A 12,413-nucleotide genomic window follows, 5' to 3' on the forward strand; every position below is an offset into this window, starting at 1 on the left:
AGGAAAATTTGAATTCCTTTTCCTGTCTGGCCAGTTTGAATCTCATTTCCTGTTTAGACATTGTGGTGAGCTCAGCAGCACTGGCAACGATGCAGAGCTCTCCAGCAGAGATGGCCATGCAATCGCAGAATAGAAAGAGGGCCCCAGCATGGACTGATCGGGAAGTCTTGGATCTGATTGCTGTGTGGGGCGATGAGTCCGTGCTTTCGGAGCTGCGATCGAAAAAACGGAATGCGAAGATCTACGAGAAGATCTCAAAAGCCATGACGGAGAGAGGATACAGCCGGGATGCAACACAGTGCGACGTGAAAATCAAGGAGCTGAGACAAGGGTACCAGAAGACCAAAGAGTCAAACAGACGCTCCGGATCCCAGCCCCAGACATGTAGTTTCTACGAGGTACTGCATTCCATTCTAGGTGCGGCCGCCACCACTACCCCACCACTGTCCGTGGACTCTGACGATGGGGTATTGTCAACGGCCCCGCTTCCTCAGAAATGTTCGTGGACGGGGAAGATGAGGAAGGAGATGAGGAGGATGAGGCAGTCGACAGCGCTTTCAACACTGATTTCCCCGACAGCCAGGATCTCTTCATCACCCTCACGGAGATCCCCTACCAGCCCTCCCAAGGCGGTAACCCGGACTGTGAATCAGGAGAAGGATCAGTAGGTAAGTGTTTTAAACATTTATTTTGAACAGAATAGGAATGGTATCTTAACAATGGGTTTTTCATGATTAGTTTGCTCTAGGAGCTTAACTTTTTACTCCTTGCCAGTGCAGCTACTGGAAAAGTTTGTCAACTTGACCGGTTTTTCATGATTAGTTTGCCCTAGGCGCTTTAGTTTTTAGTCCTTGCCAGTGCAGCTACTGGAAAATTCTGTCAATATGTCCGGGGATAGAGCAGAAATCCTCCTGGGACATCTCCAAGAAGCTCTCCTGGAGGTATTGTGAAAGCCTTTGCATCAGGTTCCTGGGGAGAGCGGCCTTATTGAGTCCTCCATGGTAGGAAACTTTTCCGCGCCAGGCTAGCAGCAAGTACTCCGGGATCATTGCCTCGCAAAGCATGGCGGCATACGGCCCTGGTGTTTGCTGGCATTCACGCAGCATGCGGTCTTTCTCTGTCTCTGAAATCCTCATCAGAGTGATATCACTCATGGTGACCTGCTTTGAATTAGGGGAATGTTAGTATTGGGACTGATTGCCTGTTCCTTTACATAACTGTAACCGGCGGTTTACAGACACGCGGTGGAGGCGGGACAGGGGCAGCATGCAGGGATCTTTCCCGGGGACAGCCGCGAGGGGGGTGGGACAGGGGCAGAGTTCATGCTGGCCGGATTGCCGGCAGCAGGAACTGGCCAATGCTAGGAGCATTGCTTGGAACGTGAAAGGAGGGCACTGCTATAAATTAAGCTTTAAGCAGCCAAAAGCCTACGGCTTACCATGTCTGCCTGCTAGCCGAATTCCGTTGTCCGGCCCCACTTGTGTGATCTGTACAGCAAGACCCCAGGCACTCAATGGGAAGGCCAAAAATTCGACCTTGTACTGAGTGCACATGTGATAGGTACTGTGCATGGTCTTGTTCACAGAGAAAGACTATATTCATTGTTCGCAAAACTGTATCTTTGTGAGGAATTCACTCCCTTTTTCCCATCCCACAGCTGCGAATGTCTCCCGAGCTACCCCGGCATCCCCCTCCCAGAGGCTGGTGCAGATCAGGCGACGAAAGAGAAGGACACTGGACGAGATGTTCTCAGAACTTATGGGCTGCTCCCGAGCCGAGGCGGCACAGCAGACCCAGTGGAGGGAGAAGATGTCCCAATACCAGCGATCACACAGCGAACGGGAGGACAGGTGGCGGCAGGAAGACCGGCAGGTGACTCAAACGCTGCTTGGACTAATGAGGGAGCAAACGGACACACTCTGGTGGCTTGTAGATGTTCTGCAGGACCGGAGGCAGGAGGACAGAGCCCCGCTGCATTCTATCTCTAACCGCCCTCCCCCGCCACAAAGTCCCATCCCCCCCTCACCCAAAGTCCCAAGAAGGAGGGGCGGCAGGGGCTGTGAAAACAGTCGCTCCACCCCTGCAGACTGCTCAAGTAGCAGAAGGCTCTCATTCCCAAAGATTTGATAAGTCCTTTCCTTCACTCCAAAAGCACCTCACCCAAGCCCCCGTCCCAGTTTCATCCCCTAACTGTGTAGTTGTTAATAAAAAACACGTTTCTGTTAATTACTGTTTCCGTCATGTTCTTTTAGAGGAGAGTGTGTTTGAAGGGGGCAAAGGGGGTTGGTAATTGGAGAGGACAGTCACCTTTACCAGGGTACAGACATGGGGGCAGGTTCAGCAGAAGGTCACACACACATTGCAGTCACTAGGCACCCTGGTCAGTCTGGGAGGTGGTTTTCATGTTCTGAGTGGGGGGACTATGTGAGTTTGTGGCGGGGGAGGGCGGTTACAGATCTTATGCAGCGGTCTTTAGCCTGGATGACAGATCCACGCAGCAGGGGATCTGTAACCGCCGTCCCACACCACAAACTCACATAGCCCCGCACACAGAGTCCCGAAAAGGAGGGGTGGCAGGCTCCATTGAAACAACCAGTCCACCACTGCGAACCACTCTAGGAGCAGGAGCCTGTCATTCCTCGAGTTTAGAAGCGTCCTTTCCATCACTACACCCGCTCCCCACCACAGTCTGCGTCCCAGATTCAACACTTTACCACGAAATCCTTAATAAAGAAAACGGTGTTAATGAACAAAGTTTCATTTATTTTATTTTTAAAGGTGTGTTGGAAGAGGGGGAAGGAGGTTGGTAACTGGAGAGGATAGTCAACATTAACTGGGTAAAGAAACGGGGGCAGGTTCAGCTTCTGTTTAAACAAACTTAATAGTCACAGGTTACCCTGCTCATTCTGGAGCTTTCAAAGCTTCCTGGATGCACAGCGCAACCCACTGGGCTCTTCTAATCGCCCGGCTGTCTGGCTGGGCGTAATCAGCAGCCAGGCGATTTGCCTCAACCTCCCACTCCGCCATAAACGTCCCCCCCTTGCTCTCACAGAGACTGTGGAGCACACAGCAAGCTGCAATAACAATGGGGATATTGGTTTCGCTGAGATCAGAGCGAATCAGAAAGCTTCTCCAACTCCCCTTCAGACATCCAAAAGCACACTCCACCACCATTCTGCACTTGCTCAGCCGGTAGCTGAAGAGTTCTTTTTCACTGTCCAGGGCGCCTGTATAGGGCTTCATGAGCCAGGGCATTAGCGGGTAGGCTGGGTCCCCGAGGATCACTATAGGCATCTCCACATCCCCAACAGTTATTTTGTGGTCCGGGAAGTAAATACCTTCCTGCAGCCGTCTAAACAGACCAGAGTTCCTGAAAATGGGAGCATCATGAATCTTGCCCGGCCATCTGACGTTGATGTTGGTAAAACGTCCCCTATGATCCACCAGTGCTTGCAGCACCATTGAAAAGTAGCCCTTTCGGTTAATGTACTGGCTGGCCTGGTGGTCCGGTCCCAAGATAGGGATGTGAGTTCCATCTAAGCCCCACCGCAGTTTGGGAATCCCATCGCAGCGAAGCCATCTATGATCACTTGCATGTTTCCCAGGGTCACTACCTTTGAGAGCAGTAGCTCAACGATTGCGTTGGCTATTTGCATCACAGCAACCCCCACGGTAGATTTGCCCACTCCAAATTGGTTCACGACTGACCGGTAGCTGTCTGGCATTGCAAGCTTCCAGAGGCCTATGGTCACTCACTTCTGGACAGTCAGGGCTGCTCGCATGCGGGTGTCCTTGCGCTTCAGGGCAGAGGACAGCAACTCACAAAGTTCCAGGAAAGTTCCAGGAAAGTTCCCTTATGCATCCGAAAGTTTCGCAGCCACTGTGATTCATCCCAGACCTGCAGCACTATGCGGTCCCACCAGTCCGTGCTTATTTCCCGGGCCCAGAATTGCTGTTCCACAGCATCAACATGACCCATTGCCAGCATGATGTTCACGGCGTGGGGTCCCATGCTTTGTGAGAGGTCTGTGCCCCTCTCAGACTTAATGTCCTCACCACGCTGCCGTAGCCTCCTCGCCCGATTTCTCAGCAGCTGCCTCTGAAAAAGGTGCATGATAAGGCGCGAGGTGTTGACAATGGCCATAACTGCAGTGATGATTGCAGCGGGCTCCATGCTTGCAGTGCTGTGGTGTCCACGCTGTCAATCACCAGAAAAGTGCGCGAACTGATTGCCCGCCGGCGCTTTCACGGAGGGAGGGTGGGAGTGAGGGTTGAATGTTGACAGTTACCCAAAATAACCCTCAACACATTTTTTGCCCCAACAGGCATTGGGGGCTCGACCCAGAATTCCGATGGGCAGCGGGGACTGCGGGAACTGTGGGATAGCTGCCCACAGTGCACCGCTTCCAATGTCGATGCTTGCCCCATTAGTGTGGACTCACAAAGTCGAATTACTGTCCTTAGTGTGGATACACACGTTCAACTTTGTAATATCGGTTCCACAAATTCGCTTTAAGTAAAATCGAACTACTCTCGTAGTATAGACATACCCTAAGTGTTAGATGATAACAGACATTTCTATGCTTTACGAAAAAATGAAGACAATATAGTGCTGAAGCTAGAGGATCCACTTGACCGCCCACAGACTGTCTTCATCCCACTGAAATTAGACAGCCCAAAATGATCCAAGTTTAAAATTGGCAGGACAGTGGAGTTCCTCCCCTTTCTCTTGAGAATAATGGCAAGGGATTCTTATTATCAGACATGTCTTCCAGCAGCACAGCTGGGTCACTAATATAGCATTGGCACAAGGGGAAGTATGTCGCATATGGATTCAGCAGCACCATTTCCTAAAGCAACTTTTCCTGGACCATGGCACAGCTGATGCAATTTGAAGAGATCACAACATATATCTTCAAATATCTGGACAACAGGTACAAAATGGACGATGGTGAAATCCCCCACAGTATCCCCTCCCCCATCTTTGCTCATCAGTCATCTTAAGGGACCCCCAGGCTTAAGGGGGCTCAGTCTATTAATTCAGTACTGGATGTCTGAATAACTACCCAAATGAGGCCAATTATCATTATCTTTTTTTTTAGGCACAAACTTCTCCCCTAGGTAGTGTACTAAGACCATCAATTCATTTCACACAGGCCATCAAAGAGCTATCTGATGCTAACCATGTTTGGCCATGACTGATTTAGGCTGGATTCAGATGGCACTTGAGGCTGTGGGACTTAAGCACATGCTTAAAGTTAAACACATGCTTAAGCATCCTTCTTGACTAAGGATCCTTTTGTGAATCGGGGTCTTAGCCTCAAATTAAGCCAGTGATTGGGAGGTGAAATTCTCTGACTCACACTTGAGAGACACCAAGTCCCCTAAAACAACAACAAAAAATAATACACAAAAAGTGGGACTTTAGCGTTGCTGAGGACCAGTTGCAGAATGTTTAACTTAGGTCTGGTCTATACACAACATTGCACAGATTCAACCAAAGGTGTGATTTTAACTAGGGCAACATTTAGGGTTGTAGACAGGCCCCTTGACTCCCAGGATTTGATTCCTCTCTCACACAGGTGTAAATCAGCAGTAATCCCACTGAAGTCAATGGAATTTCACTGACATAAAATGGGCAAAAGTGATCAGGGCCCATTTTTGTTAAAGACTAAAAAACCATGAACAAGGTTAAGTTCCTTGGAGAAAGAGTCAACCTGTGGAACTCCTTGCCAAAGGATATTGAAGGCCAAGACTATAACAGGGTTCAAAAAAGAACTAGATAAGTTCATGGAGGATAGGTCCATCAATGGCTATTAGCCAGGATGGACAGGGATGGTGTCCCTAGCCTCTGTTTGCCTGAAGCTGGGAATGGACGACAGGGGAGGTTCATTCCCTCCGGGGCACATGGCATTGGCCACTGTCAGAAAACAGGATACTGGGCTAGATGGACCTTTGGTCTGACCCAATATGGCCCTTCTCGTGTTCTTATGTTAAGAGTCCAGTGTTGTTCGGAAACTCCAAAATCATTTACTCTTGCCTGAATTATTACAACAAACCGGAGTTTCAAAAACCATATTTAACAGGGAGCAACAAACCATATTAAATAACTTGGAGGCTGCCTTTAGGCAGGAAGAGACACAGAGAGGGACTGAAAGACCCTTCAGTAACACCCAACCTTGCATCACCTTTTGGGGCATCTGCCCCTTGTTTCATGTACCACACATTGGGTAATAATAGGAGAGGACTCCATGTTTCTAAAGCTAAATTGGCTCTTCATTAAGAGAACTATTTACAGAGACAGGGCAACTAGTGTTCCAGCCATGTGCATCCTGCAACCTGTGCTCCACCCACTGAGTTCCACAGGCGTTGCTACACCATTGAGTAACCTAGCACTGCTGTATGGGAGGAATAGGCCAGTGCCATGGGGACTGAAGTCAGTGGGACTCCTCACAAGCACATTTGGGCACATATTTAAGTGCCTTGCTGAGCTGGGGCATGAATGGGGAGCAGCTACCCACAGGGGTGGGGCTCTGTGAGGAGACACAGCTGTATGAAGGTGTGTCATGGCAGCATCAGCCAGCTCTTTTGGAGCCCAATCCTGCAAGTTGCCTAACTCCCACAGAAACTCCGTCCCTCCCAGCTTCTCCCAGGATCAGGCCCTTTGGCCTCATTCTGGACAGTATCTGCAGCGAAAGTGTGGTCCATTTCTCTGAACACATAGCTGCACTTAGAGAACAAGTATCCCAGCTCCACGAGGCTCCCCTGGAATAGCCGGCAAGGGACCAATGGGCTTGTAGTTGAAGCACTGCCTGGGCCTTGGGAGACCTGGGCTCCATCCCCAGCTCTGTCTGCCACAGATCCTGGGGTGACCTTATCAAAGCCCTCAGTGCTTCCCTTCCTCACAGGAGCCTGGGGGATGAGGCCCTGGGTGTCTGGGAGGCACCTGGGGCATATTTTCACAGGTCACTCTGGAAATCAAGGGGAGTTAGGCACCTATCTGCATCTTTGGGTGCCAAAATCCCTTTAAAAATCTGACCCTCAGGTCCCAGCTCAACAGAGCACTTAAGCACATACCTAATCTCTACTCCAGTTAATTTCAGTAGGATTTATAATATGCTTTAAATAAAGCACATGCATAACTGCTTTGCTGAACCAGGGCCTCTGATGCCATAAAAGCCAATTCATAGAAACATTCCCCATTTGCAGAAGTGTGGTTCCCCTAACTTGGGCCTGCAGGTCTGATTCTGATCTCACACCAGAGGAATCAGGAGGAACTCCACAGAAATGAATGGCAGGCACAGGGGTGAAACTGGGGGGAGGGAGTGGGAGGAGAAAAAGGGCCAGTGTCACTATCTGCAACAGCAGCTTCCCTGGGTAAAGGCAGAGATGCTAGTTGTCATGGAAACATGGAAAATATAACAGATATTTCCCAAAGCATTTCTTAATGGGGATTTCAATGAAGTACCCATCTCCAGGTGCTCCTGCTATCAGTTTATGTATTAGACAATATGGGCTAGTTCCTGAGACAAACCCCCAAATTTGGGCCCTGTCTCTTTCCCTATTTCACCCCAGACCCTGATGTTAAACAGACATTTAGGTGGCAAAGCCAATCACTCACAAGCTCAGAAGTGCCTGAGTTACCATTTCCCGAGGATCCTTAACTCAGTCACCTTGTGCTGTATTTTGGGGTTGACACTAATGGATCACACTTAGGGCCTTTGCAGAGAGATTATTGTAAATCAGGAGAATGCCAGGGACCTGCATCCCAGAGAGTAAGGCACTTTCCTCAAAGGCCCCTCTAACCATCAGGTTGGAGCTCTCCTCCCCCAAATATCTCCTCAGTTTCGTCCAGTGTAACCTTCCCCCCAGGAAACCTCGACAACCAAGAGTCATTTATCTGCAGCCACAAAGCTGGGCCCAAAACTCTACTCCAGGGTTCCCTGACACTAGTCCCTTCCCCCAGAGATGGGCCCTGAGAGCCCTGCAGAGGAGTCCCCTAGCCAGACCCAGATCCTCAAAGGGTTTGGGCCGCTGGACCAGGCATTTGACGCTTCCAAACAGGCACAATGTGGAAAATGAAGCCAAGGGAAGAGCCAATGAGTGCAAATGAGACCCAGCGTGGGGGCCAGGGCTCCTGCAACCAATGCCCAACCCATGAGGCCATTGCACCCCTAGCCACGGGCTTGCACCGCCCAGAGACCTAGTTACCCCTTGCCATGGGGTCCACACTAACATGCTCACTTGAGCTCTCCCATCCCCCCCCTCCGAGTGGTGACTCTGCTGCCCAGCATTAGCCCAGTGTCACTGTCCACTTTCCAGGATCAGACTCCTGAAATGAGCATGTCCAGCTGTCCCAGCTGTAAGGAGCCATGGCAGATGCCTACCTCCTCCTCCTCCTCACAGCAGGGATAGAGCCTCTCAGTATGATAGGGCCCTGTTCTGAGTGGAACAGGTACAGAGAAGGGCTACTAGGATGATCCGAGGAATGGGAGCTATGATTGCTCTCTAGAAATATATCAGAGGGATAAATACCAGGGAGGGAGAAGAATTATTTAAACTCAGTACCAATGTGGACACAAGAACAAATGGATATAAACTGGCCATCAGGTGTTAATTTCAGTTTACATGTTTGCCAAATTATTAGGTATAAAAGTTAAATCAAAAGGCTATTTTGTTTTGGTAAAAGGATAAGGTGACCTCCATTTTGGGTCAGGTTCTTGTTCCTCAGAAAAGGTGGGAAAATGGAAAGAGCCGGAATCTGACTTTGCCCAGCAACCGTTCCCTATAAAGACCAATGAGGGGAGGAGTCAGGAGCTTTTGGACTCTTGAGCTTTTAAGCGGTCAGGAGTTCAAGTGCCCAGTTCTCTCTCTCGTAGTGCAGTACCATCTTGGCACTGACTATTGGCCTGCAATGGTTACTTACTAATTAAGTTGGGGTTGTTTGTTTGTTGTTTTGGGAAAGCAAACTTGCATACACGGACCTGGTCCGATTAAGTTAGATCAATCGTGCACTCAGGACGACGCAAAGCGGGTTAGGGTGGGAGTTAATATAGGGATACGTACCTGTCTATTTCATCTGTCGTCCACGGTCGGGTGTTCATTGTTGGCTTCTGTCACCTGGATCCTGCAGCTCCGTTATCACGGACATCTGTAAAGGTAGAAGAACATCTTGTATTATAAGTGCATGTGTGTGCCTGTGTGTTATTTAAATCTCCAAAATCATTAATCCACTCCCCTTTCCTTCCTTTCCTTGGTCCCTTAGTAAATAAAGTGCTGTTGGTTATTTTCGTGTGTTATTCATTTGGAATCCAACTCTGATAGATGGGCTTAAAAGGGGGACTCAGCAGGAGGTAAACTGTAAGGCTCCCCGAAGTCTTCTGATCAGATCGGCCTGAGAGAGATAAAAATCCCTACAGATTTGGCGACCACTAAGGGACCCCTAATAGATTTGTTGCCTGCCCTGGGGGCTCGAGGGGACAACAATGGTCCGTCGCCCGGTGTGCTTGGCACCAATAAAGACACCGAGGGGAGAAAGCAAGCCAAGTTTATTTCAGAGCTCTGAAATGGCACTAGGAGACCAGCATGTCTCAAATCCAGTGCAACAAATACAAACAACTTTTACCTTTTATACTTCAAACTGTTTGCATACATCTCTTTGTCTGGCAGTCCCCCTTACCCCTCCCTTCCAGACAACTGTTACAATAAGCTCTACATAAGCTTGTGAGAAAACTTTCTCAGTCTTTGCGACCTTGAGTTAGACGCCTGCAAACTAACTACCCCGCTTCTTATCTCTATTATTTCTGCTAGTGTGAGTGAAACTGCAGCCATCTGCTAAAAAGCTGACATTACATTTCTGCTTCAACCTACTTCAGAGCATGTAAGCAGTTAGCATAGAAGTAGGTGAGAGTTCCCAAGATGGAGTTTGGGGGTTCAGATAGGCCCAGAGCAAAAGAGCTTCATCGGCACTGTGGCCTTCCACTCTCCCGAGTTACCTGGTAGCTATGCCTAGTGGACCCCAACAGATTTGTTAGGGGATTCCTTGTTTTCCATCAGTCAATAGGACTCCCTTCCCTTTATTTCAGTTGTCCCTGTTTATTTTATTTTACTACTGGAGATTCGAGGCTCCTTTGGGCTGTGAGAGTGAGTGCAAGAGAGAGTCCCGTTCCGCAGCATACGTGGAATTTGGGAGTGAGCGGAGGTGGCAAGGCAGCCGGCGACAGTGGCCGTTGAATCCGTTCGGGGTAAGCCACTGTGGCTGTTAGTACGGAGGGGCAGTAAGCAGCTTGGCCGCAGGGAATCGCTGTACTGTTGAGACCCCATTGAGGTGATTACACCTCTGGATCTTCCCGTCTAGTACGGTGCTGGGAGGGTGGATCCGGTGCAGCAATGCCATTTTGAGACTTAAGGTCTCAATTTCTCGGCTGGGTTGAGGTGCCCAAGAGAAGGGACGCTGTGTGAGGTACTGGTGACCGGATTAGCTACCCGGGACGCAGTTCTCTGCAGTGACCAATCGCTAAATAGCAGCTGATGGTTGGAGGTTTGAGTGAGTGTAGTCTCAGGAGCACGTGTACTCTCTGGCAGGGAACCGGGAGAGGTCTCTCGCTCCCAAGGAGGGGTGGTGAGGGTGCTGACAGGCAGACACCTCATTACACAGTGCAGTACTGGTGCAGGGTCCAGTAGGGGGCGCTCAAGGACAGTGCAGCGTTGCTGTCGCCTAGCTTAGGTGTAAGTGGGCATTCCCCACTGCACTAAGCAATCCCAGAGGCCTGAGAGAAGGGGAACCGCTCTCATATAGCCGCAGTAACAACAAGACCTGCTGGGAAGGAACCAAGGTTCCTTTTAGGGGGTGGTTAAACACTTCGCCAGAGTTTACCTGATCATTAACTAAGATGTGTGCTTGGGTAAACTGTTTCAGGTCGTGGGTAACGTCAGAGGGAGACGCACCCATTACGGCAGCAGTAAAAAGACTAGCGAAGGGAAATGATCCCTGGAGGCTAGGAGTGTTTCAGGGGCTGGAAGCCTGGAATATTTTACAACAACTGTGGGTAGGCTTTGTCGACGGACGACCAAAACCACCTCACAAGAAACAAAAACAAGCACTACTGTTTGGACTCCTGTCAGTGACTGAGGAGTTAGTCACGATGGCTGCGCAGGACGACCAAATAGCGAATGCTAAAGCTCAGACCTCAGCACAGGAAGCTGAAGTAGGTAGGCTGTCCTCCCGAATTGAGACGCTTAATGATCAGGCCTCAGCGGGAGTGACACAAATAGGCAGATTAACCGGTCAAATTCAAGACCTGACCGATCAATTATCTAGAAAAGAACAGGAGGTTGCAATCCTTAATACGCAGCTCGAGGAAACTCAGGCCGCTCTGTGTCGGTTAATTAAAACTATGCAGGAAGGTATGAGTGAAGCAGCGAACCATTCAGGCTGCCAAAGACGGGAAGCACGTCTGAGGGCTTGATTGGCCCGTTCTAAGGGAACTATCAGGGCTCTCCAGGCTGATCCTCTCCCTCAAAGGCTTAGTTCCTCGGAGAGTGAGAGTGAAGGGGAGAGCCATGGAAGTCCCAAGCAGAGGCCCGAGTCTCATCAAGACAAAGACATTGCGAGGGAGGGGACCACTCCATCAGCCCCTATTGCAATGGACCCAGCACTCCCCTTGGCTCCGATCACTACTACTGTGGTGACTTGTGGTGACACTACTACTGTGGTCAGCAGGGCCAAGGTGGAGAAACAAGACAAGAGAGCAAAGTGTTTTCCCCTGAGCAAGCGCGTGCTCTGGGAAAATCACTGGGTCCGTTAACTAGGGAAACCATTTTGGATTGGATGGCTAGGGCAGCGGCCATCCCTAATCTGGTAGTGGGAGACATAGCTGCTCTAATAAGAGAATGGGGGGAAAGCCGACTGCTGCAGAGGAGCATGTGGCTCAGACAGAGACTTCTCTTAGGGGAGAGTTTAATGATAGAGAATCTCCAGGTTATAGTCAAGAGCAGAGGATGGAAGAGGATAAAGTAGGGGCCAGATCAGATGATAAACAGTCACATAAAAAAGAATCTGATACATCAGAAAAGGGCAGACAACTAAACAGTGACAAGTTTTTAAAGTGCTTGTACACAAATGCTAGAAGTCTAAATAATAAGATGGGTGAACTAGAGTGCCTTGTGATAAAGGAGGATATTGATATAATAGGCATCACAGAAACCTGGTGGACTGAGAGCAATCAATGGGACACAATCATTCCGGGGTACAAAATATATCGGAAGGACAGAACAGGTCGTGCGGGGGGGGGGGGGGGGGGGGGGGGGGAGAGGGGTTGGTTAGGGGGGAGGGAGGGGGGGGGGGGGCGGGGGGGGGCGGTTGGAGGGGTGGGGGGTGGAGGGATGGAGGGATGGACGGATGGAGGGATGGA

The 12,413-nt window shown here is 49.9% G+C and overlaps 1 long non-coding RNA gene across 1 annotated transcript in view; it reads right to left on the bottom strand.

Moving 5' to 3' along the window:
* Positions 1–8,991: 8,991 nt before the first annotated feature.
* LOC117883746 overlaps positions 8,992–12,413 on the bottom strand; it is a 26,059-nt gene continuing 22,637 nt past the window's right edge. The window contains exon 4 of the long non-coding RNA XR_004647380.1: positions 8,992–9,151. This is a non-coding gene — a long non-coding RNA (uncharacterized LOC117883746). The remainder of the gene's footprint in view (positions 9,152–12,413) is intronic.

Source organism: Trachemys scripta, chromosome 10 (assembly GCF_013100865.1).
Source record: "Trachemys scripta elegans isolate TJP31775 chromosome 10, CAS_Tse_1.0, whole genome shotgun sequence".
NCBI classification, from domain to species: domain Eukaryota; kingdom Metazoa; phylum Chordata; order Testudines; family Emydidae; genus Trachemys; species Trachemys scripta.